This window comes from Procambarus clarkii, chromosome 4 (assembly GCF_040958095.1).
Source record: "Procambarus clarkii isolate CNS0578487 chromosome 4, FALCON_Pclarkii_2.0, whole genome shotgun sequence".
NCBI classification, from domain to species: domain Eukaryota; kingdom Metazoa; phylum Arthropoda; class Malacostraca; order Decapoda; family Cambaridae; genus Procambarus; species Procambarus clarkii.
In genome coordinates this window covers 37,019,092-37,037,564 of record NC_091153.1, presented here as the reverse complement: position 1 = coordinate 37,037,564, position 18,473 = coordinate 37,019,092, and positions in this window count along the sequence as shown.

The window sequence follows — 18,473 nt, the reverse complement described above, 5'->3', positions numbered from 1 at the left end:
CTCCTCCGAATTAATTTCCCTACCGATTTTCGTATCATCGGCAAATTTGCAAATGTTGCTACTCAAACCTGAATCTAAATCATTTATATATATTATAAACATAAGAACATAAGAACATAAGAACAAAGGTAACTGCAGAAGGCCTATTGGCCCATACGAGGCAGCTCCTATTCTATAACCACCCAATCCCACTCATATACTTGTCCAACCCGTGCTTGAAACAATCGAGGGACCCCACCTCCACAATTTTACGCGGCAATTGGTTCCACAAATCAACAACCCTGTTACTGAACCAGTATTTACCCAAGTCTTTCCTAAATCTAAACTTATCCAATTTATATCCATTGTTTCGTGTTCTGTCCTGTGTTGATACTTTTAATACCCTATTAATATCCCCCCGGTTATGTCCATTCATCCACTTGTAAACCTCTATCATGTCACCCCTAACTCTTCGCCTTTCCAGTGAATGCAACTTAAGCTTTGTTAATCTTTCTTCATATGAAAGATTTCTAATTTGGGGAATTAACTTAGTCATCCTACGCTGGACACGTTCAAGTGAATTTATATCCATTCTATAATATGGCGACCAAAACTGAACTGCATAATCTAAATGGGGCCTAACTAGAGCAAGATATAGCTTGAGAACCACACCAGGTGTCTTGTTACTAACGCTGCGATTAATAAATCCAAGTGTCCGATTTGCCTTATTACGAACATTTATGCATTGATCCTTTTGTTTTAAATTCTTACTAATCATAACTCCCAGATCCCTTTCGCAATCCGACTTCGCAATCACAACACCATCTAGCTCGTATCTTGTAACTCTATCATCATTACCTAACCTCAGAACTTTACATTTATCAGCATTAAACTGCATCTGCCAATCCTTTGACCATTTCAAAACCCTATCTAGATCAACTTGAAGTGATAGTGAGTCCTCCTCCGAATTAATTTCCCTACCGATTTTCGTATCATCGGCAAATTTGCAAATGTTGCTACTCAAACCTGAATCTAAATCATTTATATATATTATAAACAACAGAGGTCCCAGGACAGAGCCTTGAGGCACTCCACTTACAACATTTTCCCACTCTGACTTGATTCCATTTATACTAACTCTCTGTTTCCTTTGGAATAGCCATGCCCTAATCCAGCTTAATATAGCACCCCCAATACCATGAGACTCTATTTTTTTAATCAGTCTTTCATGTGGCACTGTATCAAAAGCTTTGCTAAAGTCAAGGTATACAACATCGCAATCCTTACCACTATCAACTGCCTCAACAATGCTAGAATAAAAAGATAACAAATTTGTTAAACATGAACGGCCATTTATAAAACCATGTTGCGACTCAATTATTAATTTATGTTTTTCAAGATGAAGACGAATTTTATTTGCTATTATAGATTCGAGTAACTTTCCCACAATAGACGTTAGGCTAATTGGTCGATAGTTAGACGCAAGTGATCTATCTCCTTTCTTAAAAACTGGTATCACATTAGCAACTTTCCAAAACTCTGGCACTCTGCCTGACTCTATTGATTTATTAAATATGGTTGACAGTGGGTCACAAAGCTCCTCTTTGCATTCTTTAAGCACCCTAGCAAACACTTCATCCGGCCCTGGGGATTTGTTTGGTTTGAGTTTTACTATTTGTTTAAGAACATCCTCCCTGGTAACTGCTAAACTCGTCAACCTGTCCTCGTCCCCACCCACATAGACTTGTTCGGCTGAAGGCATATTGTTAAGTTCCTCTTTAGTAAATACAGATACAAAATATTTATTAAAAATACTACTCATCTCTTCATCACTATCTGTTATTTGACCTGTCTCAGTTTTTAATGGACCTATCCTTTCCCTAGTCTTAGTACGATATAACTGAAAAAACCCTTTAGGATTTGTCTTTGCTTGCCCTGCTATGCGAACTTCATAGTTTCTTTTTGCTTTCCTTATCTCTTTTTTAACATTTCTAACCAGTTGTACGAATTCCTGTTCTAAAGTGACCTCCCCATTTTTAATCCTTTTGTACCAAGCTCTCTTTTTACCTATAAGGTTCTTCAAATTCTTTGTTATCCACTTTGGGTCATTAGTATACGATCTATTCAATTTGTATGGTATACTACGTTCCTGTGCTTTGTTTAGAATATTCTTAAATAAGTTATATATTGAATCCACATCGAAATCCCCATTTAAGTCACCTATCGCTGGGTTCATGTCTCGCTCCAAGACCGGCCCACACCCCATACCCAAGCCTTTCCAATCAATTTGACCCAAAAAATTTCTTAGGCTATTAAAATCAGCTTTTCGAAAATCTGGCACTTTAACAGAATTTTCTCCTACTGGTCTATTCCATTCTATGCTAAATCTGATTTCTTTGTGATCACTGCTCCCTAGCTCACTCCCTATTTCGATGTCATTAATTTGCGTTTCCCTGTTAGTTAACACTAAATCTAAAATATTATTTTCCCGTGTTGGTTCCTTAATGTGTTGCGTAAGAAAGCAATCGTCAATTAATTCTAGAAAATCTTCTGCTTCACAATTCCCTGTTTTGTTCAACCAGTTTATTCCGCTAAAATTAAAGTCACCCATGACATAAATACTGTTAGATCTAGATGCTCTAGATATTTCATCCCATAGATGCTTTGCTTCCATTCTGTCTAAATTTGGTGGCCTATATATTACTCCTATTATAATATTATTAGCTTTTTCGCTTAACTCAATCCAAACAGCTTCCGTGCGTGGCTCTGTTTTGATTCCCTCTTTGAGACTACATTTCAAATTGTCCCTAACATATATGGCTACTCCACCTCCTCGTCTAATATATCTATCTGTGTGAAATAGTTTAAATCCATATATTTGATATTCAGCTAATAGTTCTCTATTTTCTACATTCATCCACGTTTCGGTAAGTGCAATAATATCTATTTTTTCTGTGCAGACAAGAGCATTTAATTCGTTAATTTTATTTCTTAGACTTCTACTGTTAGTGTAATATACCCTAAGTGAATTGTTATTTTGCGGACCTTCTCTTTCCCTGATCGTTTTGCCAATTCCTTTCTCCCACAAACACATACTTTTATTACCTCCTTCCTCCAAATCAATTCCCATACCTCTATCTACTAACAGTTTAAACCCAAACAAACACCTCTAACCACTTCTTCTAGCGAGTTCGCAACAGCAACAACCCCAGCTCTCGATAGATGCACCCCATCACGAGCATACATTTCATTTCTTCCATAGAAGTGTTCCCAGTTGTCTATGAAAGATATTGCATTTGATTTGCAATATCTTTCCAGCCGGCAATTGACACCAAGTGCCCTCGATATCCATTCATTTCCCACTCCCTTTCTTGGAAGAATGCCACATATGATCGGGATTCCTCCCTTGCTCCTAACTAACTCTATGGCTGTTTTATACCTCTGAATCAGTTCCTCACTCCTGACTCGACCAACATCATTTCCTCCCACGCTAATGCAAATAATGGGATTGTTCCCATTACCAGCCATAATATCATTCATGTTGTTTATAATATCACCAATGCCAGCTCCGGGATAGCAAACCCTTAACCTGTTCCCCCTATCTCTAGCACAAAACGTTCTATCCAAATACCTTATCTGGGAATCTCCCACAACTAATGTTTGCTTAGGTACTTCCTTTACTTTCTGAGGGGCCTGCGCTTCCTTTCTCTTCGTTGCTTTCCCTTTTGCGCGATCCACAGTCTCTCCACAGCACTCGTCCTCCAAAACGTCAAATGAATTTGAAGTTGCTATGGCGTTTGAAGGCGGCTTTATCAAAGTCTTCTTAAGGCCCCTGTCTTTCGCAACTCTCCAAGACGAGGTCCCTTTACTGCTGGTCTCCTCCTTCGTTACTTCTCGTTGTTTTTTAAGCTGACGCACCTCCTCCCGCAGAGAGTCCAACTCTGTCCTCAGGGCTCCCACTAGAGTCACCAGGTCCTTCACTACAACTTCCATATTGCTATGATAATATAACAACACTCAGGAGCTCCGGTTAACACAACCTCTCACTGTGACTTGGAGGTCCCAGAGGTCCCAGGGGTCCCAGGACAGAGCCTTGAGGCACTCCACTTACAACATTTTCTCACTCTGACTTGACTCCAATTATACTAACTCTCTGTTTCCTTTGGTATAGCCATGCCCTAATCCAGTTTAATATAGCACCCCCAATACCATGAGCCTCTATCTTTTTAATCAGTCTTTCATGTGGCACTGTATCAAAAGCTTTGCTAAAGTCAAGGTATACAACATCACAATCCTTACCACTATCAACTGCCTCAACTATGCTAGAATAAAAAGATAACAAATTTGTTAAACATGAACGGCCATTTATAAAACCATGTTGCGACTCAATTATTAATTTATGTTTTTCAAGATGAAGACGAATTTTATTTGATATTATAGATTCGAGTAACTTTCCCACAATAGACGTTAGGCTAATTGGTCGATAGTTAGACGCAAGTGATCTATCTCCTTTCTTAAAAACTGGTATCACATTAGCAACTTTCCAAAACTCTGGCACTCTGCCTGACTCTATTGATTTATTAAATATGGTTGATAGTGGGTCACAAAGCTCCTCTTTGCATTCTTTAAGCACCCTGGCAAACACTTCATCCGGCCCTGGGGATTTGTTTGGTTTGAGTTTTACTATTTGTTTAAGAACATCCTCCCTGGTAACTGTTAAACTCGTCAACCTGTCCTCGTCCCCACCCACATAGACTTGTTCGGCTGAAGGCATATTGTTAAGTTCCTCTTTAGTAAATACAGATACAAAATATTTATTAAAAATACTACTCATCTCTTCATCACTATCTGTTATTTGACCTGTCTCAGTTTTTAATGGACCTATCCTTTCCCTAGTCTTAGTACGATATAACTGAAAAAACCCTTTAGGATTTGTCTTTGCTTGCCCTGCTATGCGAACTTCATAGTTTCTTTTTGCTTTCCTTATCTCTTTTTTAACATTTCTAACCAGTTGTACGAATTCCTGTTCTAAAGTGACCTCCCCATTTTTAATCCTTTTGTACCAAGCTCTCTTTTTACCTATAAGGTTCTTCAAATTCTTTGTTATCCACTTTGGGTCATTAGTATTCGATCTATTCAATTTGTATGGTATACTACGTTCCTGTGCTTTGTTTAGAATATTCTTAAATAAGTTATATATTGAATTCACATCGAAATCCCCATTTACGTCACCTATCGCTGGGTTCATGTCTCGCTCCAAGACCGGCCCCCACCCCATACCCAAGACTTTCCAATCAATTTGACCCAAAGAATTTTTTAGGCTATTAAAATCAGCTTTTCGAAAATCTGGCACTTTAACAGAATTTTCTCCTACAGGTCTATTCCATTCTATGCTAAATCTGATTTCTTTGTTATCACTGTTCCCTAGCTCACTCCCTATTTCGATGTCATTAATTTGTGTTTCTCTGTTAGTTAACACTAAATCTAAAATATTATTTTCCCGTGTTGGTTCCTTAATGTGTTGCGTAAGAAAGCAATCGTCAATTAATTCTAGAAAATCTTCTGCTTCACTATTCCCTGTTTTGTTCAACCAGTTTATTCCACTAAAATTAAAGTCATCCATGACGTAAATACTGTTAGATCTAGATGCCCTAGATATTTCATCCCATAGATGCTTTGCTTCCATTCTGTCTAAATTTGGTGGCCTATATATAACTCCTATTATAACATTATTTGCTTTTTCGTATAATTCTATCCAAATAGTTTCTGAGTGTGGCTCAGTTTTGATTCCTTCTTTGAGACTACATTTCAAATTGTCCCTAACATATATGGCTACTCCCCCTCCTCGTCTAATATATCTATCTGTGTGAAATAGTTTAAATCCATTTATTTGATATTCAGCTAATAGTTCTCTATTTTCTACATTCATCCACGTTTCGGTAAGTGCAATAATATCTATTTTTTTTGTGCAGACAAGAGCATTTAATTCGTTAATTTTATTTCTTAGACTTCTACTGTTCGTTAATTTTATTTCTTAGACGTCTTCTACTGTTACTTGAACGTGTCCAACGTAGGATGACTAAGTTAATTCCCCAAATTAGAAATCTTTCATATGAAGAAAGATTAACAAAGCTGAAGTTGCATTCACTGGAAAGGCGAAGAGTTAGGGGTGACATGATTGAGGTTTACAAGTGGGTGAATGGACATAACAAAGGGGATATTAATAGGGTATTAAAAATATCAACACAAGACAGAACACGAAACAATGGGTATAAATTGGATAAGTTTAGATTTAGGAAAGACTTGGGTAAATACTGGTTCAGTAACAGGGTTGTTGATTTGTGGAACCAAATGCCGCGTAACGTTGTGGAGGTGGGGTCCCTCGATTGTTTCAAGCATGGGTTGGACATGTATATGAGTGGGATTGGGTGGTTATAAATAGGGGCTGCCTCGTATGGGCCAATAGGCATTCTGCAGTTGCCTTTGTTCTTATGTTCTTAATCCCACTCATATACATGTCCAACCCGCGCTTGAAACAATCGAGGGACCCCATCTCCACCACGTTACATAAGAACATAAGAACATAAGAACAAAGGCAACTGCAGAAGGCCTATTGGCCCATACGAGGCAGCTCCTATTTATAACCACCCAATCCCACTCCAACCCGTTCTCGCAAATTCGTAAAGTCAATATTGACTTATTAACTACGTGCATAGGTGATATACTAAACATAATAGATACCCCTAAAAAGATTCATAGAAAACACCGACCTTACCTAACCTTGTTAGTATCTTAAGATAAGCATCTTATTGCTTCGTAATTACAATTATTACTTAACCTATACCTATTATAGGTTAGGTAATACCCCACCTCCACAATGTTACGCGGCAATTGGTTCCACAAATCAACAACCCTGTTACTGAACCAGTATTTACCCAAGTCTTTCCTAAATCTAAACTTATCCAATTTATACCCATTGTTTCGTGTTCTGTCTTGTGTTGATACTTTTAATACCTTATTAATATCCCCTTTGTTATGTCCATTCACCCACTTGTAAACCTCTATCATGTCACCCCTAACTCTTCGCCTTTATAATAATAATAATAATAATAATAATAATAATAATTTTTATTTAGGTAAAGGTACATACATAAAGAGATTTTACAAAGTTTGTTGGCTTTATAGATAGAGCTAGTACATACAATGCCTAAAGCCACTAATTACGCAAAGCGTTTCGGACAGGAAAAAACACTAATGACTAAAGCTTAAAACTAATGGGTAAGAACTAATTACGCGGCAATTGGTTCCACAAATCAACAACCCTGTTACTGAACCAGTATTTACCCAAGTCTTTCCTAAATCTAAACTTATCCAAATTATACCCGTTTGTGGGGACGAGGACAGGTTGACGAGTTTAACAGTTACCAGGGAGGATGTTCTTAAACAAATAGTAAAACTCAAACCAAACAAATCCCCAGGGCCGGATGAAGTGTTTGCCAGGGTGCTTAAAGAATGCAAAGAGGAGCTTTGTGACCCACTGTCAACCATATTTAATAAATCAATAGAGTCAGGCAGAGTGCCAGAGTTTTGGAAAGTTGCTAATGTGATACCAGTTTTTAAGAAAGGAGATAGATCACTTGCGTCTAACTATCGACCAATTAGCCTAACGTCTATTGTGGGAAAGTTACTCGAATCTATAATAGCAAATAAAATTCGTCTTCATCTTGAAAAACATAAATTAATAATTGAGTCGCAACATGGTTTTATAAATGGCCGTTCATGTTTAACAAATTTGTTATCTTTTTATTCTAGCATTGTTGAGGCAGTTGATAGTGGTAAGGATTGCGATGTTGTATACCTTGACTTTAGCAAAGCTTTTGATACAGTGCCACATGAAAGACTGATTAAAAAGATAGAGTCTCATGGTATTGGGGGTGCTGTATTAAGCTGGATCAGGGCATGGCTATACCAAAGGAAACAGAGAGTTAGTATAAATGGAATCAAGTCAGAGTGGGAAAATGTTGTAAGTGGAGTGCCTCAAGGCTCTGTCCTGGGACCTCTGTTGTTTATAATATATATAAATGATTTAGATTCAGGTTTGAGTAGCAACATTTGCAAATTTGCCGATGATACGAAAATCGGTAGGGAAATTAATTCGGAGGAGGACTCACTATCACTTCAAGTTGATCTAGATAGGGTTTTGAAATGGTCAAAGGATTGGCAGATGCAGTTTAATGCTGATAAATGTAAAGTTCTGAGGTTAGGTAATGATGATAGAGTTACAAGATACGAGCTAGATGGTGTTGTGATTGCGAAGTCGGATTGCGAAAGTGATCTGGGAGTTATGATTAGTAAGAATTTAAAACAAAAGGATCAATGCATAAATGTTCGTAATAAGGCAAATCGGACACTTGGATTTATTAATCGCAGCGTTAGTAACAAGACACCTGGTGTGGTTCTCAAGCTATATCTTGCTCTAGTTAGGCCCCATTTAGATTATGCAGTTCAGTTTTGGTCGCCATATTATAGAATGGATATAAATTCACTTGAACGTGTCCAGCGTAGGATGACTAAGTTAATTCCCCAAATTAGAAATCTTTCATATGAAGAAAGATTAACAAAGCTTAAGTTGCATTCACTGAAAGGCGAAGAGTTAGGGGTGACATGATAGAGGTTTACAAGTGGATGAATGGACATAACCGGGGGGATATTAATAGGGTATTAAAAGTATCAACACAGGACAGAACACGAAACAATGGGTATAAATTGGATAAGTTTAGATTTAGGAAAGACTTGGGTAAATACTGGTTCAGTAACAGGGTTGTTGATTTGTGGAACCAATTGCCGCGTAACATTGTGGAGGTGGGGTCCCTCGATTGTTTCAAGCACGGGTTGGACAAGTATATGAGTGGGATTGGGTGGTTATAGAATAGGAGCTGCCTCGTATGGGCCAATAGGCCTTCTGCAGTTACCTTTGTTCTTATGTTCTTATGTTCTTATACCCATTGTTTCGTGTTTTGTCTTGAGTTGATAATTTTAATACCCTATTAATATCCTCTTTGTTATATCCATTCATCCACTTGTAAACCTCTATCATGTCACCCTAACTCTTCGCCTCTCCAGTGAATGCAACTTAAGCTTTGTTAATCTTTCTTCATATGAAAGATTTCTAATTTGGGAAATTAACTTAGTCATCCTACGCTGGACACGTTCAAGTGAATTTATATCCATTCTATAATATGGCGACCAAAACTGAACTGCATAATCTAAATGGGGCCTAACCAGAGCAAGATATAGCTGAAGAACCACACCAGGTGTCTTGTTACTAACGCTTCGAATAATAAATCCCAGTGTCCTATTCGCCTTATTACGAACATTCATGTATTGATCCTTTTGTTTTAAATTCTTACTAATCATAACTCCCAGATCCCTTTCGCAATCCGACTTCGCAATCTCAACACCATCTAGCTCGTATCTTGTAACTCTATCATCCTTACCTAGCCTCAAAACTTTACTTTTATTAGCATTAAACTGCATCTGCCAGTCTTTTGACCATTTTAAAACCCTATTTAGATCAACTTGAAGTGATAGCGAGTCTGCTTTCGTGTTAATTTTCCTACCGATTTTTGTATCATCTGCAAATTTGCAGATTTTGCTACTCAGACCTGAATCTAAATCATTTATATATATTAATGTTTAACAAATTTGTTATCTTTTTATTCTAGCATTGTTGAGGCAATTGATAGTGGTAAGGATTGCGATGTTGTATACCTTGACTTTAGCAAAGCTTTTGATACAGTGCCACATGAAAGACTGATTAAAAAGATAGAGTCTCATGGTATTGGGGGTGCTGTATTAAGCTGGATTAGGGCATGGCTATACCAAAGGAAACAGAGAGTTAGTATAAATGGAATCAAGTCAGAGTGGGAAAATGTTGTAAGTGGAGTGCCTCAAGGCTCTGTCCTGGGACCTCTGTTGTTTATAATATATATAAATGATTTAGATTCAGGTTTGAGTAGCAACATTTGCAAATTTGCCGATGATACGAAAATCGGTAGGGAAATTAATTCGGAGGAGGACTCACTATCACTTCAAGTTGATCTAGATAGGGTTTTGAAATGGTCAAAGGATTGGCAGATGCAGTTTAATGCTGATAAATGTAAAGTTCTGAGGTTAGGTAATGATGATAGAGTTACAAGATACGAGCTAGATGGTGTTGTGATTGCGAAGTCGGATTGCGAAAGGGATCTGGGAGTTATGATTAGTAAGAATTTAAAACAAAAGGATCAATGCATAAATGTTCGTAATAAGGCAAATCGGACACTTGGATTTATTAATCGCAGCGTTAGTAACAAGACACCTGGTGTGGTTCTCAAGCTATATCTTGCTCTAGTTAGGCCCCATTTAGATTATGCAGTTCAGTTTTGGTCGCCATATTATAGAATGGATATAAATTCACTTGAACGTGTCCAGCGTAGGATGACTAAGTTAATTCCCCAAATTAGAAATCTTTCATATGAAGAAAGATTAACAAAGCTTAAGTTGCATTCACTGGAAAGGCGAAGAGTTAGGGGTGACATGATAGAGGTTTACAAGTGGATGAATGGACATAACCGGGGGGATATTAATAGGGTTTTAAAAGTATCAACACAGGACAGAACACGAAACAATGGGTATAAATTGGATAAGTTTAGATTTAGGAAAGACTTGGGTAAATACTGGTTCAGTAACAGGGTTGTTGATTTGTGGAACCAATTGCCGCGTAACATTGTGGAGGTGGGGTCCCTCGATTGTTTCAAGCACGGGTTGGATAAGTATATGAGTGGGATTGGGTGGTTATAGAATAGGAGCTGCCTCGTATGGGCCAATAGGCCTTCTGCAGTTACCTTTGTTCTTATGTTCTTATGTTCTTCTTATGTAGATAGAGGCTCATGGTATTGGGGGTGCTATATTAAACTGGATTAGGGCATGGCTATACCAAAGGAAACAGAGAGTTAGTATAAATGGAGTCAAGTCAGAGTGGGAAAATGTTGTAAGTGGAGTGCCTCAAGGCTCTGTCCTGGGACCTCTGTTGTTTATAATATATATAAATGATTTAGATTCAGGTTTGAGTAGCAACATTTGCAAATTTGCCGATGATACGAAAATCGGTAGGGAAATTAATTCGGAGGAGGACTCACTATCACTTCAAGTTGATCTAGATAGGGTTTTGAAATGGTCAAAGGATTGGCAGATGCAGTTTAATGCTGATAAATGTAAAGTTCTGAGGTTAGGTAATGATGATAGAGTTACAAGATACGAGCTAGATGGTGTTGAGATTGCGAAGTCGGATTGCGAAAGGGATCTGGGAGTTATGATTAGTAAGAATTTAAAACAAAAGGATCAATGCATAAATGTTCGTAATAAGGCAAATCGGACACTTGGATTTATTAATCGCAGCGTTAGTAACAAGACACCTGGTGTGGTTCTCAAGCTATATCTTGCTCTAGTTAGGCCCCATTTAGATTTTGCAGTTCAGTTTTGGTCGCCATATTATAGAATGGATATAAATTCACTTGAACGTGTCCAGCGTAGGATGACTAAGTTAATTCCCCAAATTAGAAATCTTTCATATGAAGAAAGATTAACAAAGCTTAAGTTGCATTCACTGGAAAGGCGAAGAGTTAGGGGCGACATGATAGAGGTTTACAAGTGGGTGAATGGACATAACAAGGGGGATATTAATAGGGTATTAAAAGTATCAACACAGGACAGAACACGAAACAATGGGTATAAATTGGATAAGTTTAGATTTAGGAAAGACTTGGGTAAATACTGGTTCAGTAACAGGGTTGTAGATTTGTGGAACCAATTGCCGCGTAACGTGGTGGAGGTGGGGTCCCTCGATTGTTTCAAGCGCGGGTTGGACAAGTATATGAGTGGGATTGGGTGGTTATAGAATAGGAGCTGCCTCGTATGGGCCAATAGGCCTTCTGCAGTTACCTTTGTTCTTATGTTCTTATGTTCTTATTATAAACAACAGAGGTCCCAGGACAGAGCCCTGAGGTACTCCACTAACAACATTATCCCACTCTGACTTAACCCCATTTATACTAACTCTCTGTTTCCTTTGGAATAGCCATGCCCTAATCCAACTTAATATAGCACCCCCAATACCATGAGCTCCCATTTTTTTAATCAGTCTTTCATGTGGCACTGTATCAAAAGCTTTGCTAAAGTCAAGGTACACAACATCACAATCCTTACCACTATCAACTGCTGGAATATGCCTCAACTATGCTGGTATAAAATGTTAGCAAATTTGTTAAACATGAACGGCCATTTGTAAAACCATGTTGCGACTCATTTATTAATTTATGTTTTTCAAGATGAAGACGAATTGCATTTGCAATTATTGATTCAAGTAACTTTCCCACAATAGACGTTAGGCTAATTGGCCGATAGTTTGACGCAAGTGATCTATCTCCTTTCTTAAAAATTGGTACCACATTAGCTACCTTCCATGACTCTGGCACTCTGCCTGACTCTATTGATTTATTAAATATGGTAGACAGTGGCTCTGAAAGCTCCTCTTTGCATTCTTTAAGCACCCTGGCAAACACTTCATCCGGCCCTGGGGATTTGTTTGGTTTTAGTTTTTCTAATTGTTTAATTACATCCTCCCTGGTAACTGCTAAACTAGTCAACCTGTCCTCGTCCCCACCCACATAGACTTGTTCGGCTGAAGGCATATTGTTAAGTTCTTCTTTAGTAAATACAGATATAAAATATTTGTTAAAAATACTACTCATCTCCTTGTCATTATCCGTTATTTGACCTTGCAATTTATTAATATTGCAATTTAAGCTTTGTTAATCTTTCTTCATATGAAAGATTTTTAATTTGGTGGAATTTAGGCCTTCTACAATTTCATTGATTCTTATGTTCATAGATTCTTATGAGTCAAGAGGAATCCTGATGTTGTTGTTGTTGTTTCAGATTTAGCTACTCAGGACGAAGTGTCCATGTAGCACGGGCTATGGTGAGCCCGTAATTGAGTTTGGTTATACATGATATCCTTTTTCCTGTGATATTTGGGTCTAAATTTAAAATGGAGGAGAGGACTTCTCCTTTTTCCCTGCTTATTTATCGCTTCTGTTTTAGTGCACTGGTTTTAATCTTGTTTTATTAACATTATCTTGGTGGCGGATGTAGATGCAGAATGGTCACTAGTGAGTCCCATTCCTCAACAGCTTTTCTAATCATTGTAGTCGCGGTGGAATGTGCATCTAATGCAGCTGCTGTCGTTGGATTAATGTTGAGTTTGATGCGCAGGGCTTCAGTAGCTTCACATTCCAGTAAGTAGTGCAATAGTGACGCCTCTGCTTCAGTTTCACAGATGTGACATTCTTTAACTATTGGGTTCATTACCTCCCAGCAGCACTTGTAACCAAGTCTGAGTCTGTGTATGGTTACTGAAATGTCTCCGGATATCCTTTTGCCAGGCTTGAAAGAGGAGTAACTAGTGGCTTGTTCGTACCATATCGCAGTGGATCTTCCTTCCACTAATTTGGCTCTGTGGCGACTTTTGATAGTTGAGAATATTTTCTTCTTGATTTGCTCCTTTATCTGTGAGAAACTTGGAGGTATTTGAACCTGTACAACAGGTAGAGCAGTGGCAGTTTTTGCTAGTGAGTCTGCCTTTTCATTACCATCTATGCCAATGTGACTTGGTATCCAATTTAGGGTGATTGACAGCCCTCGATTATGGGCTTCTTTTCCTATATGTTGAATTTCTGTGAGTTGTACATTATCTCTGTGCTGACTTATAACAATGCCTGGAGCGAAGATTTAGAGTCTGTATGAATGATGACATCATGTAAATTATTCTCAATTGTATAGTTTATTGCCTCCTTCAGGGCATATAATTCTGTTTGCAATGTTGAGCACCCACTATTCATGCTCCAGTAAGCTTCATGGTAGGTAGTGTAAACTGCTGCTCCAGCAGAACCTTTTTCTTGATCAACTGATCCATCTGTGAAGATGTGAGTCGTTGTAGGTCTAGAGATAGTTTCCATTTGTTGTTCTATTACTTCCTTGAGCCTCTGCGGGTCACATGCTGATTTTTTAACTGGTAATCTTTCAATGATTATCTTTAGATTCGATTCTTCCCATGGAGGAGGCTGTCGAAGGTGTTGATATGGTCTATCTTCCCCTTTGTTTTTAATGGTCCATTTCAGGCCCATTTCTCTAAAATCTTGACCACATTATCCATCCATGAGCTTGTTCTATACTGTAGGTTTTTCTGAAGGGATTTCTGTATGCTGTCTTTGATTGACAGTGTGGCGGTTGTTCCAGTAAGTTTTCCTATTATGGACGCGTAGAGAGAACCTTAGAATGGAAACAAATTTACCAGCATTAGAAAACAGAATGAAACAAAGGATAGCCACCATAATAGGAAAACTTACTGGAACAACCGCCAGACTGTCAGTCAAAGACAGCATACAAAGATCCTTTCAGAAAAACTTACAGTATAGAACAAGCTCATGGATGGATAATGTGGTCAAGATTTTAGAGAAAATGGACCTGAAATGGACCATTAAAAACAAAGGGGAAGATAGACCATATCAACACTTTCGACAGCTCCTCCATAGGAATCCTGAAGTTTTCTTAGTCAGATTCAGATTCAGATTCAGATGTTTATTCAGGTAAGGTATATACATACAAGTGATGTTACATTAATGGATTGATATATAGATAGAGCTAGTACATACAATGCCTAAAGCCACTATTACGCAATGCGTTTCGGGCAAGAAAAACATTAATATCTAGAACTTAATACTAATTGAGCATAAAGAATAAAAGATGTTGAGAACAAATACAAATAAAGATAAAAAAAAGGGGGAACATGACTGAAAAAGCAGCACAAATACAATAGGTTGACAAACAGTGTTGATTACAAAAAAAGAAAAAAAAAAAAAGAAAATAACAGACATGGGTTGACAATAGAGGAGTGAGGTAGATTACAGGGAATTTATTAGGTAGTGTTTAGTTTTTATCTTAAACTGGTTGAGAGAGGTACAGTCTTTAACATGGTTGGGAAGGTCATTCCACATTCTGGGCCCCTTGATTTGCAGAGCATTTCTAGTTTGATTAAGACGTACTCTAGGAATATCAAAACTGTATTTATTTCTGGTGTGGTGCTCATGGGTTCTGTTACAACCTTCTATGAAGCTTTTAAGATCAGGATTGGCATTATAGTTTAGCGTTTTATATATGTATAATACACATGAGAGAATGTGCAGTGACTTAATATCTAACATATTAAGAGATTTGAGTAGGGGTACCGAGTGATGTCTGGGGCCCAGAGTTGGATATTGTTCTAATAGCGGCTTTGTGTTGGGTAATAGAGGACGTAAGTGATTTTGGGTAGTAGAACCCCAAGCACAAATACCATAGTTGAGATAAGGATAGATAAGGGAGTAATAGAGAGTCACCAGAGCAGGGCGTCGGTACATAATATCTGATCTTAGAAAGAATGCCCACAGTTTTTGAAACTTTTTTTGATATATTTAGAATGTGTCCCTGGAAATTCAGCTTGTTGTCAATGAGAATGCCAAGGAATTTGCCATCTAATTTGTTACAAATTTGGGTATTGTTTATTTGAGATTTATAAGACTAGAGGATTTATTGCCAAACAGAATATAGAAGGTTTTGTCAATGTTAAGGGTGAGTTTGTTGGCAGTTAGCCAAAGATGGACTTTATTTAGCTCAGTATTTACTGTGGCATTTAGAGCAAGAGGGTCAGGACTGGAGTAAATGAAGGTTTGTGTCGTCAGCAAATAGAATTGGTTTGAGGTGTTGGGAGGCATTTGGAAGGTCATTAATGTAGATGAGAAAGAGGAGAAGGCCAAGTATGCTGCCCTGAGGAACACCAATGTTGATGGGTAGGGTGGGAGAAATTGTATTATTCACAGAAACATATTGGAGCCTGTCAGTAAGGTAGGACTCGAGGTATTGTAGGGAGTGCCCTCTGACTCCATAATGATGTAATTTAAGAAGAAGGTTATGGTGGTTGACAGTATCAAAAGCTTTACGCAGGTCCACAAATAACCCAACAGGGAGCTCCTTTTTATCAAGGGCTGTATGAATCGAGTTAAGCATACTAATAAGTGCATCGTTAGTGCTTTTTTTGGGTCTGAAGCCATATTGGCAAGGGCTAAGTATATTGAGTTTGGCTAGATATGAGTAAAGCTGCTTGTATATAAGTTTTTTCAAAAAATTTTTGACAAGTTTGGCAGGATTGATATAGGTCTGTAGTTGTTAACATCTTGTGGGATCACCACATTTGTGGACAGGCGTTACTCTCGCTTTTTTTAGAATATCTGGAAAGGTTTGGAGTTCAAGTGACTTGTTGAAGAGCAAAGCAATAGCAGGGCTAAAGATCTGGAGGCTTTTTTGTATATTAAAGTTGGTATCTCCTCAAGGGCACTAGACTTGGTTTTAAGGGAAAGGATTATCTCATTGACGTCAGTGGAATTAATAGGCTTTAGGTACAGAGACTGTGGATAGTTACCTGTAAGATAGTCCTTAATGTCGGTACTGGAAGATGGAATATCATTTGCAAGGGATGAACCAATGGAAGAGAAGAACCTATTGAACTCAATAGCAGAATCAGAGGCTGAAAGCTGACCATCGTTATTAGACAGGAGAGTAGGTTTTGTTATTTAAAGATTTCTTTGATCCCAATATTTGTGAAATTGTGCTCCAAGTTTGTTTAATGTTGCTCTTTATTTGAGTAAATTTATCTTCGTAGTAATTAGTTTTGGCTCGTCTAATTATCTTAGTTAGCAATAATGAGTAATTCTTTGAGAATTCTTTGGAGACAATTCCTAACCTATACTTCTTCTCAAGGTCGTGTTTTTGTTAATGGATTTCAGTATTCCCTTTGTAAGCCAAGGATTGTTAAGCCTTTTGCTTGTGACTTGTTTTGTAAGCCTAGGACAGTGGGTGTTATAAAGGCTAAGAGTTGTTTGTAGAAAAGATTGCACTGCTAGGTTGATGTCCCCTATGTTACCTAACTCGGACTCCCAGTTGACATTATCAGCAGCAGTTATAAAATTGTTTATAGCAGTTTCATTGTGCAGCCTAAAGCTTAACTCCCTTGTTTCTAGAGGTGGTTTGCTAATGTTAGTTAAGAGAAATGTGGGGTAGTGGTCTGTAGTGCTATCGGTGATTATACCTGAAGTAAGCGGAGAGGTTATGTTGGTCCAGATGTGATCTAGAGTCGTGGCAGTGCTATCAGTGATTCTAGTAGGTCTAGTGATTAAGGGTATGAGGAGGCAGGAATTCATACAGTTGAGGAAGCTAACAGCAGTAGGGTGTTCTGGCTCGCAGAGGTCAATATTAAAGTCCCCTGCGATAATTAGGTGGTTTTTGTTCAGTCTGTTATCAAGTATTAGATTTCTAAGGTTTGAGTTGAATACAGACACATCAGTGTTGGGAATTCTATAGACTGCACCCACAGACAGGACAGACTCAGCACCCTTGACTCTGAAGCTGGCGAAGATATACTCCCCATAGCAGTCTCTAGTTCTAATTTCTTTTAGGCATGTTAGTTCTTGGTGGTAGTAAAGAGCAGTGCCACCACCTCTCTGAAGTTGACGACAGTTGTGAATTGCTGAGTAGTTAGGCATGTTAAGAGTTGAGTAGTATCCTCTTCAACCATGTTTCAGTAAGTATAATAAAAGAGAATTTGTTGCCAATAGTTTCAATCAAGGCACTAACATCATCGAAGTGTTTACCTAGGGATCTAACGTTCAAATTGATTACAGAGATATTGTGATTATGAGTTAATACATTGTTTACATCATGTGCTGCAAAATATCTGCAATTTAGATCATGAAGTGATTATTGTCATAGATAGTGGATAAGAGGTTAAGTTCTGGGTCTAAACTTGACTGCATAAAAGAAGCTGATTGTAGAATCAGAAATAAGTAGAAAAAAGCTATAAAATAGGGAAAAAAAATACACAATACTGTACAAAACAAACACAAAAGGGGCTTACAGGGGTACAATGGAGTAAGGGAGTATGGCTAGGCTAGGCAACCTAGGCAATTAATGAGATTAAAGAAAAAACATGTAAACATGGACTATACAAAACACAAGATATGGAAATATAGTTCACCCGACTCCTCACTTCCTGTCATTATAAACTGAGTTTCTAGATCAATCAGTCCAGCATAGAGTGAAAGACAATCAATCAGGAGCGTTTCTCTACCACTTAGAGGCTATTCATGCCCGTGCCACCTCTGGAGGTGTCGAGACTAAGAAAATTTCCATCACTCAGTCTTTCATAACGTTATTTTATAATTGACCATTTCAGATCCATCCTAGAGCTAGAAATATCTTCAGAAATTCCTTCTGATTACACCTAGGAAATAGAATTGATTAATATTAACGGCATTAAGAATATTGAGAGGTGTTCAGTGCTTTTTTCTGTCGTTTAATACATT